The sequence below is a fragment of the Anabrus simplex genome, chromosome 1 (genome assembly GCF_040414725.1).
Source record: "Anabrus simplex isolate iqAnaSimp1 chromosome 1, ASM4041472v1, whole genome shotgun sequence".
NCBI lineage: Eukaryota > Metazoa > Arthropoda > Insecta > Orthoptera > Tettigoniidae > Anabrus > Anabrus simplex.
This window is the reverse complement of record NC_090265.1, coordinates 537260735-537279947: the sequence shown is the minus strand read 5'-3', so window position 1 is coordinate 537279947 and position 19213 is coordinate 537260735. Positions and strand designations below refer to the sequence as shown.

General features: G+C 39.4%; 1 protein-coding gene across 2 annotated transcripts in view; it reads left to right on the top strand.

Annotated features, from left to right (window-relative positions):
• HIPP1 (HP1 and insulator partner protein 1) overlaps positions 1–19213 on the top strand; it is a 242426-nt gene that overhangs the window by 4817 nt on the left and 218396 nt on the right. The gene's annotated exons all lie outside the window — the stretch shown is intronic.

Sequence of the window (19213 nt, the reverse complement as noted above, 5' to 3'; positions counted from 1 at the left end):
CATGGTTGCTTGAAGAGATGCTACTTTTATCACAGGCAATTTTCTGCAAGTTTATAAAAACATGTTGTTTTGTTACGGAAGCGATGGAGTATCGGCATAGTATTCAGCATTATTCTGCTTCATAGTTGTTCATAGGAGAAATAATGATTGACTTTGTACTTCATTGCTTATAGGAACCTTTAAAGCTTTTCCTTGTACATGTTGATTACAAAGCATATTATTTTGCACATGATTTGCAAAGCCCATGTTGAACACAGTTATGTATGTCCTTATATGAAGAAATATGTACAGGTATTGTACAGAGTACGATAGTTGTGAACATGTAATGTACACCCCTACAGGCTTGCGCTATCTGATGAGGTCCTGGGCTAGTGCCCGTAACAGCCGTGTCTCATACACACCCAACTACCAAGTCAGCTCGTAACCTTGACAAGGCTGACTTAGATGCTTGGTCAAAATGCATGTTTAGAATATCTGGATTTAAAGCTTTTTTTCATTAACATTTCAGTTGACCATTTGCAAAGGATAGGTTAGAGATCCAACGGGGTGCAGCTTGGACATCACAAATAATAAACAAGGCTTTTCAGTGTCTGTGAATTAAAAGGTAACAGGACGCATAGCGCCTTCTTTATTCCAGAGTGAACAAAACTGGAATTAATTTCTTGCACACTTTTATTTTGACAATGACAGTAGCATTGGTTTGAGTAGTATATTGGTCTGGATTGATTAGATCATTGATTTGAGGGCATGTGAAGGGGAGGGCTGTAAACCAGCCTAAAGGCATCTATAGTACTATTAAAACAACGTGCATGTTCTGGCAGCTCTCAGCGGTAGTAGGAGGTGGCAGTTAATATGGCAATCAGTACACGCCTCCCAGTTAAGCCAATCCCAGCTCGACATGCGCTCTCCCCTTTCCTACCCCCACTGTCTTAAAGCTTCGAGAGGCGGTCGGTCCGAGTTCCACGTTGCCAATATAGTATACCGTAGCACATGTGGCTGGGCTATATAACAGTGTGTGCTTTGAGTGAAACCATTGTCCGTTTAGTGTGTTTTTGAAATCAGCTAAACATTATAGTGCTGTTGTGTTTGTGTTAATAAAGGTATCCTTATGAAGGCTGGTATTCTAATGTAGTGTAAATTTTAGTATTGTGTAGTATAGTGTAATTTTTAACACCTCATTTACTGAACTCAAAATATTGCAACCCATTCAGAGCGCCGCTAAACGATAACGAGGGCGACCAAGAATTCATTCACCTTGAAAAAAAGGCGAGTGTAATGGGGAGGCATGGCTTCGCTATTCGTGGTCAAGCTCGCGATGTGGTGTGTGCCTTGCGGGAATATTTTGAGGCTGAAAGGGGAAAATGGAGACCTACTGATTGACGTTAACAAAGTTGTAGAAAGAACTGCAGCAGCATTAAAAAATTCTCAAGCTACAGTAATTAGGATAGAGAAAGAAAAGGAGCCTTGGGAAGAAGGTGAAGGAGAAAGAGAGGGAGTGGATGTATCTGGACCATCACATGACGGGTTATCAACACCGGGAAAAACCCGGCACTATGACAAACTTGTGGCCAGTATGGATGGTTTCCAGGAAGGAGCAATTCAATGGCATACATATGCCTATTGCAAGAGAAAGGGACACCCAACAGTAAGGAAACTACATAATTTTATTAAGGTACACTCGAAAGATCATTAGCTACAAACCAAACATAATTTAACTGTCATGGAGACCTGTTTCAGAGTACAAGAAACAATCATAATGCAATTGAAATGATCTCCCTAACAGGGATTAGTTTTCACTGCTGTAATCAAAGATATTGTCCCTGTGATACAGGGTACATCTGTCTGCATAATTCGCGCACACACCTTTCGTTCGGTGAATGAAATAGCCTAGCTTATTCTCACAAATCTTATAATGAAATCCATGAATGGCCAGTCTTTTAAAGGTATGTCTTTGCTCTTGGTTCGGCTTTGTCCAGTTGCGGTCGATCATTGCTGATGTTCCATAGAAGTCAGTATCCATCTCTGTTCTCTTCGTCCTCCTATCTTCCAGTTGTTTGTTGGATGCCTCAGTAGAAGGCAGACGTAGTCTTAGATCCTCCATATCAGATGGTTGAAGTGCTGGTCTTCTGACCCCAACTTGGCAGGTTCGATCCTGACTCATTCCGGTTTTATTTGAAAGTGCTCAAATACGTCAGCCTTGTTGCCGTTAATGCTTTCACGGCCCATACTTGTAGACATGATATTGTATAGGCTTTTGGGCTTGTGCCGTGTCAAGAAAATAAGGTGAAATTCTTAACGTTTCGCAGAAAACTGTGCTCTGCGTCCTCAGAAGAATTCCCGACTGTCCACGAGAAAGGCTTCTTAAACAATGACACTTTTGAATTTGGAACGTTATAATAGAAGTAGAAATGGTACGTTCATTCACCACCAGATGGCCTCTAGGACGTGGCACAACGCTAGCGTTCGAAGCGGAAGTTGACCGAACCATCTCAATCAGACTAAGCGGTTCACATAATGTGTTTGCGTAACATATGACAGGTGTAAGACATAGACATAAGCCTGGAATGAAACAGCTGGCGACAAGGAATGTACAAATTTGGAAAACACGGAGACAAAATAACAATAGTGAAGGGGCAGGGAAGGGAACTATCTACGTAAATTCTTAATGGCTGGCAACCAGGTATTACTTAATTGATAGCCGGTGTCCCTGTTGAAATTGTTAGGATTACTACGTATTTCCACAGCTTCCCGTATAATCCTGGACCTGTAGTGTATAGTGTGGGTAAGAGCTCGAGTATCTTGGAACATGACATCATGACCCGACAATAGAGCGTGCTCAGCTATTGCCGATTTGTTAGTTTGGTTGAGATGAATATTACGTTCATGTTCTTTGATACGGGTACCAATGGACCGGCATGTTTGGCCGATGTATACTTTACTGCACGTACAGGGAATTTTGTATACCCCAGGATGTAAAAGTGGGGACAATTTACTCAGACTGTGAGCAATTTTAGTGGCGGTGCCAAACACGGTTTTTATATTGTGTTTGCGGAGGACCTTGGCAATTCGATCTGTGGTGTTGTGAATGTAAGGCAAGTAGGTAGTTCCCTTCACTTCTTCCTTTGTGAGATTTGCGTGGTTGTTTCTCTGGGATGTAGGGCTCTATGAATCTGCAAATCGCTGTAACCATTACCCTTAAACGCGAGTTGGAGCGTGTCCATCTCCATCTGGATATGTGATGGCTCACAAATTCATCTGGAATATCCCTGTTGAAGCAAATATTGAAGATATTGGTCCACATTGGTAGTAGCGTCTCTAGCGAGTCCTTGATGTGTTCAATACAAATTTGGTCCGGTCCTGGTGCCTTACGGTTTTTTGTTCTTCTTATGATGTCCTCTACTTCCCCAGGTGTTGTTGATATTTTTTTATTGTTTACGGTCTTTGTAGGTTCTTCTAATTTCCTTCTATCTTTGATAAAAGCTACGTCCTCCTCCGATTTATACAGAACTAGCTGATGTACCCGTGCTTCGCTACGGAATTTTACATTGTATACAGAATTCTAGGTTAGGTAGTGTACTCGTTGTGAGCAAGATTGTATTAAATTGCATAGCTCTTAACGTTACCCTATAAACACGACGGGGAAGACACCAAACGTCTTTTCTCGTATGAAGACTGAGTCAGGAAATTTTCATTGTAATGGTAGGCCCGCTTGCCTACCATCAGTCACAATCAGGTTGGGGAGTTTTCATTATAATGGTAGACACTCGCTCTCCACCTGCATTTTTACATCCTCAGAAAGACTGTCTTAGTGGTTTTCCCAACTGAAATGAACATATGTCATTACAATGACGTCAGTAGGAATGGCACGATTAAATGCAATGCCTTCATATGAAATATTCGATAAAATAAAAAACCACACATTTTTTCACTTTTAACGAACAGGGCTACACTGCCGATCTAAAAGTCCCAAGTTCCAGAGCTGGAATGATCAAAGCCGCAGACAGCCGTGGTCCGTGAACACTCTCCGTCTTTTTCCGGCGGGGAGGGGGTCGAATAGTGGACACTCCCAGGCAAAAACTATGCCCTTTTACTAATCTGTTTCCTAGGAGTATCCGATGAGCTAAAACTCTAAATTCACTACACTGGCGGCGGAAAAATCTATCTGACTTGGAGGCAAATTTTTCCCTCTTCACTGCTAATTTGGAATAAAATGAATGTAGAATTTAATAAAAGTGAAGAGAAAGAAGCTTTTCTTGAGACAGGGCTCTTTTCAGGTTGAATTTTGAGTTATTGAATTTTGGTGCTATAATTTGGAATAGGCCTAAATTATTATTCTAGACCAGGCCATACTACTACTTTTTATTTGCTATGGTTTTACATTGCACCGACACAGATAGGTCTTATGGCGACGATGAGATAGGAAAGGCCTAGGAGTTGGAGGGAAGCGGCCGTGGCCTTAATTATGGTACAGCACCAGCATTTGCCTGGTGTGAAAATGGTAAACCTCAAAAAACGATCTCCAGGGCTGCCGACAGTGGGATTCGAACCCACTATCTCCCGGATGCAAACTCACAGCCGCGTGCCTCTAACCGCACGGCCAACTCGCATAATACTACTACTACTACTACTACTACTACTACTACTACTACGTGAGCCTCTGCCTGAAGTTTGCACACTGCTCATTCAAAACAGCGCGTCAAAGTAGGGATCGAATAGCTGGAATACTATGATGAACCATTGTGTTACGTACCAGCTGTATCAGAAAATGTATGAAGCAGAGGAATGGCATGTTAAAGAAGAAAGTTTTCTAACTCCCCAGCTATTTCCCACCAATATTCAGTCAGAGTGTTATACTCGGTATGCAGCAGTAATCCCATCTATCAGAGTTGAGAGGCAGCATAAGAGACTAAGAACATCACAACAATGGTCAATGTAATGTTATTGTTGATCAATGTTATGCGCTTTCGATATTGTAGGCCTTCACATTTAGTTTTCTTCCAACTCTGAAATACCACTCTTACCATGGTCGATACAGTAAAACTGAATAAAACATAAATGATCGGAAACTGTATTCTCTATAACTTTTGTTATGTAATATTTTTCGATAGGACCAATAACATAGGTATTTAAAATTTACATTTTAAGTGCCTTCCCCTAAACTACAATTTCATCCAGGGTGAATAAATTTGTTTATAGCTTAGACTGTTGTTTCTTATTCCCCGACTCTATATACCGATTTTCATTAAATTCTGTCAACCCATTTTCTCGTTGCTCGGCGTTGATATGGACTTAGCAACAAAAATACAAATTCACGAATATCAGTGTTGTCATAGCCGGTACGGTAAAAATGTATAAGACTTAAATGGTCGGAAATTTAATTCTTTATAACTTTTGTTATGTAGTATTTATCGATACGACCACTAATAATATAAATACTTGAGAATTAAATTTTAGCCCTTCCCCTGAACTGCCATTTCACTTAGCGTGAATAAAATGATTCATAGTCTAGATTATAGTGGCTCATTCTCCGACTATGCATACCAATTTTAATTAAGGTAGGACCACTCATAACGTAAATATTTAAGAAGTAAAATTTTGGTCTTCCCCTAAACTACCATTTCACTCAGCGTTAATAAAATTGTTTATAGTCGAGATTGTAGTGACTTATTCCCCGAATTTGCATACCAAATTTCATTAAGATAGGATCATTAATAACATAAATATTTGAAAATTACATTTTAGGCCTTCCCCTAAACTACCATTTCAATCAGTGTAAATAAAATTATTTATAGCCTAGATTGTAGTGACTTATTTCCCGACTTTGCATGCCGATTTTCATTAAATTTTCTTTAGCCGCTTTCTAATGATGCGTGTACATACAGACAGAAAGACAGAAATTACTGAAAAGTAAAAAGTGCATTTCCATGTTACTGTGGACATGACCGATACAGAAATACCATTCTTTTCAAATTCTGAGCAATGTACAGACAAAACTCTTATTTTATATATATAGATTGTTTTATTATTTATTAAGTGGAATTTCTCTGGCTTTTGAAGCTGTTTCCTTTCTTAGCGTCAGGAAGGGATCATTTCTTGCTTCCTCTGCCATCTTCTTGGCTTCTTGTTCATTTAAATCGTCTCTCTTCTATTCAGTTGCTTCCAGTATCATCTTCGTGATTAGCTCGAGTGCTTCATTTATCTTCCCTTTTGAGACGAGCTCTTCCACTTTCGCACTGCTCATTTTATTTAATTTGTGTTTGTCCAACCATCTTTTGTTACCATCATCGATTGTGATGGATGTGATATTGTTATGTCTGTTGCTATTGGTATGTGTTTCCTCAAGAGAGAATCACCCAATTTCCAAAGCCCTTCCTGTCTGTGGATGATTTTTTCTTTACCCTTGAATAATACAAGGTCGATGGCACTAGAGCTGTTGTGTCCAAATAAGTTTTCTCTTTCCCCTTGTTGACTAGTGTGGAACCTTCTTCTAGTAGAAACTCTATCACTATTTCTGTTTTTTTTGGCTGGGTTTGTCAATCCTACAGTTTAAGTCACCGGCAACAATAATGTTGGAGTCCTTGTTTACTCTAGTAAGTGCAGTTGATATTTTCTCAGTTATGGCATCTGCAGATTTATCCGGATTCACATATATTCCAACTATTGTTAACATCGATGTCTGCACTATGACCATGTTTTCTTCTTTATAAGTCTCTTGTAGTTTTCCCGGTGAGTACCTGGGAAGCAGGATACTCCCCCGTTCAGGTCTACCTTTCGTTGGCTTGGCAAGCGTATGTATCCCATAAAATTCAGGAATGTCATTAGGTTCTAGTAGAAATGTTTCTGTTGCTATAAGTACATCCAAACTTTTTATTGTCGTTTCAGATATGTATTTTAGAGTGTTAGTTGAAAGTAGGTTCTTCGGTCCTTCTCTGTCATCGAAAGAAACAAAATCGTCTTACTAGGATTCCTTCTGGCCAGAACTGTCGAACTGAGGTTAATTCTAGGAATTGAAATGGTATACCTACTTTGAAAGACTTGCTTTTCCCGCACTTTACTAATTCTTCACATTCTATTTGTCCTAGAATTCCCTTTCTCTCCACAAAAGGTTTTCCACACTTGTTTTTTTTTTTTTTTTTTTTTTCTCCACATAGAGCCAAGCTGTTTTTCCCATGGCCTGTAGCTGGTTGTCCTTTTGACTAGTGCCTATTAGCGGTTGATTTCTTATCTTGGTTCTGTACCTATTCCGATCTCTTATTTGTAGATGCTTATCACTCTCTTCCATCCCCTCTTTATCATCTGACATTTTCAGTGCCGAAGTATCCAGAGTCTTACAGGGACGTCGGATGTGTTTTCTTTTGTACGCAACTTCAATGGAGCCTGCATTCTCCTCTTCTATTTCCACTGCAGATTCATCGTCTCTTGCCTCTTTTATGATCATCGTAACTTCTTCTCTCCTATTTAGTACTCCCTCCGTATTGATACTTTCAGGCTCCTCCTGCCTTATGGAGGGTGCTGTGTCTTGTCTCGTGCTACTGACCATGATTCTTGTTTTTTGAGACCGTTCTTGTAGTTTATTTATCATTTCGGTAATCTTCTGTAGCTGCCTATTCATGTCATCTCTTACGCGATCTATTTCCTGTTTAATGGTCTGACTAGCTTTATGGGTTTGAAAGACATGCTCGCATGGAAGCATAACCATAGGAGTTTTGATTCCTTCTTCTTTGTCGCTTTAAATGCATAGTATTGTCCTTGTTGAAGTTCTGCACAAGCCATGTGGTGCCATCTTAGGCATGCGCCATCACATTCTACTCCCCTATCAGAGTCTTTGACTTTTTTCTCACAGATGGGGCAAGTGTTCACATCTATAATGCGGTCATCTGTTTGCATCATATGCAGTGTGCTCGCGTCTGGCATGTTGGGAATCTAATAAGCCGTGACAATATGCCAGCTCTTCTCTTTGTTCACGTTTTGGATTTTAATTTCTTTACTATTTAACCTATTGCAATTGAAGTGTGAAGGTAATATTCTGTGGTTTACCGTTATGACCAGGTGGTTTCAGGTCTTCCTATTCGTCTTCTGCTTTCAACCTGTTTCCACTGACACTAAATTCACTTACTTCTATCCAAGCAAAGCCTCCTCGATCACTACATAAGAGTCTTATAGAAGATAAATTGTTTTTTGGAAGTGCGTCTTCCCTTCGAATCTTCCTTCACGAGTTACGATTTCACTTTGAAAAATACTCGAAACGAACTGTGTTGATGGAGAGACTTATTGTGGTTTGGTGCTGTCGCTACTTGAGGGCTGTTAGGAATGCAGATTACGAAAGCATTGTGTGGCTTGATGAAACATTTGTAAACGCTGGCCACACCTTAACCAAGGGGTGGTCAGACGGAACTCCACAAGGTACAATGAAAGCCCCATTAGGAAAGGGAGGTAGAATCATTGTCCTGCATGCTGGCACTGCCCGAGGCTTCGTTCCAAATTGTTTCCTCATGTTCTGGTCGCGAAAAACAGGGGACTACAACAAAGAAATGAATGCTGCTTCCTTCACGGTATGGTTTGAAAAATTCCCTCCTTAAGAACATTCCTCCCAAGTCCACCATTGTTATGGATAATGCTCCATACCATTCTGTGATAGCAGACAGGAGCCCCAACAATGCAGACGACAAAAGCTGACATGGTGGCTTGGGTAGAAAGAAATGTCTTGCCTTGGAACACAGATATTACCATTGAACCTTGTACTACAAAGTCAGTGCTAATAGAGGTTGTGACAACTTACAAACCGAAGCCAGTTTATGTCATCGATGAGATAGCAAAAATGAATGGCCATCAGATGATCAGGCTGCCTCCTTACCATGCCCATTTGAACCCCATAGAAAATATGTGGGCACAAGTGAAGGGTTACGTAGCTGAGAACAACAAGAGGTTCACCATCACTGAAATAGAGGAACTGACCAGAGAGGTATTGAGAATGTCACTGCAGAAAAATGAGCATCTGTGGTGAACCACATATGGGAACTGACGCAGAGGCAGTGGAAAAAGGAAAGTTTTGGAATACTGTGTGGAAGAAATGATCATCTCCCTTGGTTCCAGCTCCGCAGGTGAAGAAAGCGATTCCTCCCCGGGAGTTGCTGCACTCACACCATGAAGGCGAGTAATTTTCTACTGCGATGAACTTCTCCAAAGTGCATTTTAAAGCTGATTAACCAGTATGGGAGTCTGCTTTCTGATAATATCATATTCATAAAATGTAATTTCGGATTTTTCTTGAAGACTGGTGATGCAAATTTTCCAGTTTTGGCATGAAGTCAACAAGATTGCTTTGGAAAGCTAATGTTTGAATTGAAGTTTAAGAGGTGCTTCCAGCACCCTTCAAAATTTTGATAATGTTTATTATTTCTTGCCTCTGAAAATAATAATTCTTCTTCTTCTGTGCTTCCTTCTCATTAAGGTGGATGGGCTTCGATTTTTGGAATTTTAGACAAAGCATGTGAGATTTTAGAAATTAGGAATCACGACCTATGGTTAGAATATATGTGTTTTTTTTTGTTGCTCGGATTTCAATAAAAAGAGGTCCCGTGACTAATGATTGCAAGTTTAAAGGCACTAGAAATGACACAACAGACTTTTACCTCACAACTCTAATTCCAATTATAGCTGGCATCTTAAATTGTACCGTTCCCTATGACGGTCTGAACAATTTCTCCTCTTTGTACAAAAATCTCTTACGTATTTCTCTCATTCTCACCCGGATTTGAACCCAGAATGCTGACCATGCATGTCAAAGTGCCATTCTGCTACTGAAAAATTAAAATCAATCTTCCGGAGATAGACTGATAAAAGCCTCTGAGGAAGGGGAATATCGAGCTTGTCTTACGATATTTGAGCTGATAAAATTACTGCTGAGCCATCTTGGAATAATAGCAACGATAATGTTTTTCTAACGCTCTCATGATCCCCGTACATGGATATTACTTTTCGCAGAACCTAGCGCAGAACGAGAGGTGTTAATTGTGATGTAGTAACTCCTGCCAGATCATGTGGCAACACAGCGCTCCCACTTCTTTGCTCGGCACCACGTGTTGCGAACTGTCAGAACACACATGTTGTTTTAATAGCACTATAGCATCCCCTTGAGTCCTGTTAAAATGTGACGGCAGGTATGATCTTGGAACATGACAACTTCAAATTGTGCACTTTTTTTCACCAAATAGTAGTCCTGTGGCCAGATATGTTGCGAGCTCTATGGGAGAGGATAGCAAACGGGTCAGCATCACAGCCAGCCAATAGCAACACAGAAATAGTTTAATTTCCCAGATTTATACAGTCTCTGTTTTAATTCACGATTCTTTAGGCTTACGTATTCTATACTTCCAGTCGCTTAGTGGGTCCTTGGCAAGCATAAAGGAAGGATCTATCCTCCTAAACTACTTTTGGTATTGTTTCTCATCATTTTTTCTATGCCTTTTCTCTTTCCTAAACATGTGAACGACCGAGCTCGATAGCTGCAGTCGCTTAATTGCGGCCAGTATCCAGTATTCGGGAGATAGTAGGTTCGAACCCCACTATCGGCAGCCCTGAAAATGGTTTTCCGTGGTTTCCCATTTTCACACCAGGCAAATGCTGGGGCTGTACCTTAATTAAGGCCACGGCCGATTCCTTCCCACTCCTAGCCCTATCCTGTCCCATCGTCGCCATAAGACCTATCTGAGTCGGTGCGACGTAAAGCAACTAGCAAAAAAAAAAACATGTGAACGATTAACAGATGTGCCTCCATGTGTTTGTTTTAAAAATTATATGTAATAATAATACAGTAATTTTATTGCAGCCAATGGCCAAAATTGATACGACATAGACATTTAACACTTATCTGTAAGAATACATTGATACATTGACTTTTCACTGCAAAACAGGGTAAGGGTGCCCTGTCCTTGTTTAGACCACATCATGTGCTATCTACCACACTGCTCACACTGCTTTCCACATAGCAAGTAAATGCACAGTAGGTCTGGCTGATCATACAGTCAAACTTCTTTTCTGCAGACACCGTCAGTTCCATAGAAAAATGTCCGTTATAAGAGGTGTCCACTAAAACAAGGTTGTAATTTTAACAGCAAAGAACATCCACCTTTAACCTTCCGTCAGTCGCAATATAAAAAGTTTCAAGGCAGGTCGCAATGAGCCTGAGAGTTCCCCCCCACGTATAAGTTTCGGGAAGTTCATTTGGGCGGTTATGAAGTACTCCTTATGTTATACAGGTGTATTTGAGCCGGTTAAAAATGGTTTAGCGGAATTCTGATCCCAAAATAAACCGTATTTTGTAACCAACTATTTTCTTCAAAATTTTAGGTATCTTTGCAGTATTAACAATTTTAGTCGCAGAGAAACTCTTTTGTTGGCAGAAACTATATTCATACATATCAGCAATAACAACAAACATGGGAAATATCATAAACAAGTCATATATTCTCCAGTAAGGATTCTACAAGAACACTGATATTTTCAACACAAAAGAAAATCCGTGTCGTTTAAGTGGGCAGTAATCAGAGAGCACTAGCATTTATGTGATACTATACATGGTGACAACACATGAAATAAAAATGTTTTCTTCCAACTTTTCATCTAAAGTTACATTTTCACCCAAACTATAGGATTTCATGCAGTTCTCCACAAACCGCGTAAAAATATTTCACACAGGTGCTAGTTGATCATATTCCTTTCTTTCTTCACGGGTTTGGCGATCGTCAAATCTTAAACAATGAATCAAGAACTTAAATCTCCTGAGGCTCATTACCAGTGCAAATTTTTCTATACCATCTCTATCAGTTTCACAGAGATCTTCAAGGCTCTGCCTATTCCCTCTGTAAGATCCTGCCAAGTACAATAGGCCAAAGAATGCTTTTATCTCTATCTGGTCTGTAAGCTCAGCATCCCTTTTATGAGTAAAATTTTGTTTCACGTTGTCCACGTCTTGATTTGTGTAAGTTACAATAGTGTTTATTATTTCCTCCGTAAATAAACACTACCAGGAGTCAAGCACTGATTTAGCTTGCCTTGCTAGTCCTATAACTCCAGGTAGATATCGTACGAGATTGTGCTTCCTGGCGCTGATCCGTTGGAATGGCGGCACCGTACACCATTTTGTCTTGTCTTTCCCTTCGTAATAATTAGCAGTGGCCTCTAATGCTCCTTGTTCATCAGCATCACCGTTGTCATCTCCTTGTTCTGTTTCAGAGTCACCATTTGATTCCAGAAGATCGTCACTGTTTGTGTCACTTTCGTCTTCAAAATGCTCATGTAACGCATCATCACCTTCATCCAGCAATAGTCGTTGGACATCCTCCACATCTTCTGCTCTGTCCAAGTTAAAATGTTCCTTCCTACTGGCCATAATGTATGGTAAATCTAAAATAAAGATAAATTGGGATGTAAGTAGTCGCAATGTGCCTGTGAAGCACCGGGCTTATATTGCACTATCTAGATGCTTATATGGGAAATTACACCAAATTTAGGGTAAACAAATAGTTTAACTACTTACAGAACAGCAATTGTTTGCATCTCTCTGAAACACCAATCGCAACGGGAACAGTCGCAATGATCTACCAGATCTGATGGATCACTTCTGGCTTATGGAACAAGCGAACACAGACTGCCTGTCACATGACTAACGAACGTGGCAAGGAACGAAGCTAGTCAGAGGATGAGAATTGTAGGTCTTCGCATTGGAGCGGTAGCGACCGATCACTTCAGCCTGTGCTTGTCAGATCAGTTGCGACCGACGGAAGGTTAATGTAGGCATACATCTTTATTTTGATTATGAAATGAAAATCTACGGCCTGTTTCCAGTCATTCCACCGGTTCAGGAATGGAATGAATGAAGCCCCCATCTAGCGGCGAGGATATGAATTGTGCCGGCTGCCGAAGCCTGTCGCACAGCAAGGAAATTATATTGGAGAGTGTTGCTGGAATGACTTATGACAAGGAAAACCAGAGTACCTGGAGATAAACCTGTCCCGCCTCCACTTTGTCCACCACAAATCTCACGTGGAGTGACCGGGATTTAAACCATGGGAACCCATGGTGAGAGGCCGGCGCGCTGCCACCTGAGCCACGGAGGGTACTATTTTGATTATATTTTAAGTAATATTTGCCTGGAAAATATTGGGCCTACAAATTTAGCTCAGTTTCCATTACTACATTATTTCCAAAAAAGGGAATAACAACCTTATAGGACATACAAATTCTTTATTCAGTTAACCTCAACTTTTAGGTTATTTGCGATTTCTCACGCTTTTTCTTGTAACATTGGAGCACTCACTCGCACTTTCTGTGCTCAAACACATTTACACCACTCATATACCACAATGTTCGCTTCTACGAAAACTGACCCACTTTCTTTTTATTCCTCGATTCCTATTTTCCTCCTGCTCATCTAACTGGTAACTGCCCAAACTCATAAATATTTCACGGTTACTATAAAAAATAAGTCTGTGAATGTCTCCATTGATCGCCTGAAACCAACCTACTTAATAGCAGCAGATGATGAGACTTCTACAGCTCGTCATGAAGAATGACCAGGTGTCTTGCAAGAACTCTGCCCCCCTGATGGATCAACAATGGATTCCCAAAACAAGTCCAGCAAGGAGAAGGTGGTAACAATATCATGTAGTGGAAGGACAGCCTGGTTTCCTACTTGCTAATTAGATGATGATGTATATATTTAATATTCTTGTAATTATGGTATATTTTGTTTGTTATTATTGTCTTTGTATCGTAACTTGGTTATTGGAGGGGGAGTGGTGTAGGACGCCCCCTAATTTTTATTCTTCATATTTGTGTTTTTCCTCATTTTCATTTTCCAGGGAGCTTTTCTCACTGAAAGTCCTTTCACACTACATTTCTCCTTGTCTTGTGATCTAAATGCTTGTCCCTTCTATTCATGTTTACCGGGCGATTGAAATGTGGTGGCATTTCTGCCTCATCAATCAGCACATGAAAGATTCTTTCTTGTCAAGTTTAACCGATCCATCTGACCTCGACCTTATCAGCGACAATCTGAGTTATGAATAGAATGATGCAAGATATGCTGGACAATCCCTTGGTAACTTGTGAGTGAACAGTCACTGGCAGCATTCCTGGGCAGCTAGAATTCTCAGAACGTACATTAATTAGAACACAAGATGACACTATCGAAAGGTTTGGAAAGAGCCCTGTACTGAACAGTTAACTTTATGGTTACTTCAGCATTCCTATGTATGTTTCTTTCTGTTTTCCTTGGACACGAAATAGTGCAAACATTCAAAAGAAAATTCTGTATGTCTGTGGAATGATTTTAAGAGAAATAATGACATAGCCCTATGTAAAGAAAGTATCCTGGAACGTGTAAAGTATCTGCTTAAGACAAGTTGACAAGACTAATGGTGATAGAATAGAGTGGATTGCTCAACATTATTGGAGTTGATACCATTATATGTTCCTCATCGCGATACTAGGCAAAGGTATACTTTCCATCTGCCTAAAGTGAGAACTGTGGCTCGGATAAACTCATGGCTTGCTGAGGGTGCTATAGTCACTTAAATGAGGTGAGTGAATCTCTGTAAAATATATAAATATGTGTATGTAAATATCTCTAGATGTAGTTCAATTATGACAATTATTTAAGAAGATTCCTTTTATTTATTTATTTATTTATTTATTTATTTATTTATTTATTTATTTATTTATTTATTTATTTATTTATTTATTTATATAAAGTGTTGTAAATATGTATATATGAATGTCTCTAGGTTTAGTTTAAATTTTGTTAATATTTTTTGAGGAAATTAGTGTTATTTAAGTTGTATTTTCTGTATATACTGTTTTATTGAATCTTCTGTAATTGGGCAAATAACCTGTTGCTGTCCGTTATCCGGAATTCAAGGTTTCCGGTTAAATGAGGCTTATGTAACACATATGTAAAATATAATCGGTTCTGTGGAAAAATATCTATATAGGGAGGTGCCCGGTAAAGAAAGGTGTCCATTAGGGCAGTTTCGATTGTATTTCTTTTTGCTGTATACTTTATGGTGAAAACCATGCATGAAAAATCTTGATACTATGTGTTGTAGTTCTTATAATGTTTTAGTCCAGTCAGATGAAAGCATTTCATCGGTGGCTTCAAAGTCGTCCCATATCTCTTCTACCTTCCTTTTTATTTCTGTTAGCAGTCATATCCAGGTGTGGTAGGCAGCATTAGGTTTGGTCTCAGGTCTTCAACAAAGTATAGTTCTCTAGCTAGGAGATATACTAGATGGGATGGCATGTACTTGGAAAGGCATAAGGCTATTTTGTTATGTATAGATTTAAATCTTTCCATATCTGCCAATTGTTTTCTCTTGAGGTGTATCCAGATATATTTTCTAACCTGCAAGATGCAATTGGTGCTATTTTTGCATGAAACTGTTAGATTGCTGTTTTAAGGGATAATTTATGAATCTTTCTCTAGGTCACTCATTGCTTTCACTGCATTGTTCAATCCTTCTCTCATGTGAATTGTAAAAATGTTTCCCGGTGTCTGCAAAGTTATCCTGAGAGACTTGAAATGAGTTATCCGTGTGGGAAGTCTGTCTTTGTAGTGCATTTTTCCCCATTTCCCACCTTTCTTAAATGTCAGCATAACTGTCTTGTTCTCGTTCAAGTATAATTCATTATCTTCAGCACAGTCTACCAAATTTTTGAAAGCCAATTGGAGATCTTCCATACTTGTTGAAGCCATTTCCATATCGTCTGCATCTATATATATATATATAACCTGACTAGGTTCCTTCCAACACAGTCCCTGTATCAGTACATGGCCTCTTTGTTCATGCGCAACACAAAAAATCCTTTCCAACACAGTCAAAGTTGTGTTCATGTATTCGTCCGTGTATATAGTCAGGCTTTCCAATTCTTTGCATCGATCCCTAACGGTCGGAAGTAGCCTGCGGTTTAAGGCATGTAGGCTACTGATCCATACATTTGTGTGACACATTCAGAACCAATGAAACATTGCCTCCTGATGTACATTTGTTTCTTCCTTGCAATACCTTAATCAGATATTTAGGTTATTGAGCTTATTATGGAAAGTGACAATGACTTTTTACAATCTTTATCCAGTGAATATGAAGAAGAACTGCTATTTTTTGCAAAAAAGAAAAAAAGATTAAAATTATTTAGGCAGCGGTAATTACCATAATGTCTTATCTTTCTTTAGGCTAGTTATTTATGTATTGGGTTAGTTAGGCTTATATAGAGGTCCAAAATCTACCACGTTAAACACAATAAAATTGAAATACGATACATTTTTCAGAAGAAACTGTCCCTCAGTATGGTGAAAAGGACTTTCTCAAGCATTTCTGCAGTAGCTGTGGAGTTGCTCAGGATATATTGCAAATCGATTTCAAATAAGTGAACAACATAGGGGTAACTTGAAGAAAGCCTGGAATATAAGGAATCTGGACAATTCTGAAACATACAGAAGTGTTTCTGCTCTCTTCTTTTATTTCTAATTTTGTGTTTAGGCCTAAATACAAAGATATAGGTTAAATTGCTAGATATGAAAACTTCTTTGTAGGTCTGTGTTAATAGGGTCTAAATTACAAAACTATAATTAAATAATTATAGAAATATTGCACTACAAGTGCCAATGCTATATTCTGTAGTGCCATGCATTAATGCTGAAACTGTAGTGGTTTAGAATTTTTTTAAAGAAATTTTTTAAATATTATCAGAAACCAACAACAAATACACCATTTTGATCAGAAAGAGTTGTTACACGATAAAAATAATATATGAAAAATGAAAATATTAGAACTAAAGACCTTTTATAGAAAGCAAACTTTTTGTTGGTTTGAATTTTTGTTATCTTGAAAACACAAAGTGAAATTGCACAGAAAGGTCATTATAAAAAAGAAAATACAAAATGTTCCCCATACAATGCTGAAATAACCCTGAAAGTTTCAAGAAAACTGTACGTAATTAGCACTCCTAGACAACTTTGTCTAGGGGAAAAAGAAAACATTCACTTTTTTCTTACAGCTTATTGTGATTCTGCTTTCTCATCCTGGTGTTTTTTTCCCCCCTTTTAGTGTCCCCTTGCCTTGAAGAAGTGCTCTAGTTGATCCCAGCATGTTTCATGGACTCCCACATTACATTCTGGACACCAATGTCTGGATCGCCCTCGCTTTTCTGCTGTCGTCGCTCAAACAGCACACTTCCGTAGTTGTCTCCGATGGTGTATTGTCATCTAACAAATTATCCAAACTTTGTCCAGCCTCACCTGGATTTTCAGTGTCCTCAGAATCATTTTTCTAAAGTCACTGCCCTCATTAAAAGCTTGTAAACTATCTTATTCAGTAAGCAGTCCTTTTTTTTTTTGCTAGGGGCTTTATGTCGCACCGACACAGATAGGTCTTATGGCGACGATGGGATAGGAAAGGCTTAGGAGTTGGAAGGAAGCGGCCGTGGCCTTAATTAAGGTACAGCCCCAGCATTTGCCTGGTGTGAAAATGGGAAACCACGGAAAACCATCTTCAGGGCTGCCGATAGTGGGATTCGAACCTACTATCTCCCGGATGCAAGCTCACAGCCGCGTGCCTCTACGCGCACGGCCAACTCGCCCGGTAGCAGTGCTTTTGATTCCAATGCTGCCATGTATGTTTATTACAGTCACATGACAACTAAATTCGAGATTTGTATAGACATGAAACTCCAACAAATACTACCTAAAGTGACACTAGTGGTGATAAGTGTGAACTAGTGATGTACAAGTTGATGTAGTACGAATGTTTCACCAGCAGATGACATAAGTCAAGAAAACACACAATTACTGAGGTTCTCAAAAAGCGATCCTGACTCCACAGGAAGGTGTATTGAGCCACTTTTAGCAATCCTTGGCACTTCTTGAGTTATTAGAAATTGTGTTAGTTAATATTTAAATAAAATATTGTTCTGTTACAGGGGCCAATATCAAGCAAACTTTGTATTCTTCTTTCTCCTCTTGTTCATATTTCAGCTTTCTTTGGACTGTTCAAAGGAGGGAAGAGAAAGAAATATTCCATGGAGAAAGAAGGTATTCCTCCATGCCAGTTTATAACTTGAACGAGAATCCATTCCAGCATAACCCAATCATGTATCAATTCCATAATCTATACAAAGTCAGCGCATGCGTATAGAGCAGTACGTGAATGCGTCCATGTACTGGCAATGAACTGCGTGTTGGAAAGAACCTTTAGAACTGTCGGTGCGACATAAAACCACTAGCAAAAAGAAAAAAGATATCGCTTCTACTATGTCCACTTTGGTGATGTTAAACAGCAGGAGACTTAGAGGGCCTCCCTGCAGTGCACCATTAGTTTGTTGCATTAGCTTGGACTTTGAGATGTTGTCACTAATCTCCACAGTGTTCCAGCTGAAAATATTCCATATTTTGGTCAGGTAATGCTCTTCGCCTATTAATTTCATCAGTTTTCTTAGTAGAATTGTTCTATTTATTGTGTCGAAAGCTGTGCTGTAGTTGGAGACTATGTGAAGCTTTCCTCTTGGTAATGCTAGAGTCTCCTCTATTTACATCTGAAGATACTGGATAGCTTGTGTGGTGGATGTACCTCACCAGCATCCAGATTGCTCATCTGATATCTGCATTTCCACATCCTCTGTTAGATGTCCATATATCAGCTTTATTAGAATTATGAAGAGCTCTATTCCTGTGTAGGCGTTCGAGTCACTGGTGTCTACTTTTCCCCTGTAAAGCATTTTAAGTGTAAATCTCCAGCTGTCCGGTGTATCCCCACATCAAATGCACTCATTTAAAAGAGTGACTATTCCCACTTTAAGGACAAGGTGCGATTTTTTAAGGTGTTCATTATAGATTGCCAGGTACATCAAATATAAATCAAAATTTAAAATTAGCAGCTCTGGTAGCAAATGGAAAAGGATGGAACTTTGGGAGGATGTTGGTGGGAATGTTTGGAGTAAGGATCTTAATGTGTCACAGACCGCAGTGCGACCGCTCACTTCGTTACGCTATAAGTGAGCAAGAGGTACACACGTCCGTTGCGCAGCACATCATCATCAAGTTTCTGTTGAAAGAAGGCACCAAAGCTTCGGAAATTTTGAGAACGCTCCGTGCACAACTCGGGAAGCAACCTTTCGAAGACCCAAGTATATGAATGGCACGAACAATTTTTGGCAGGAT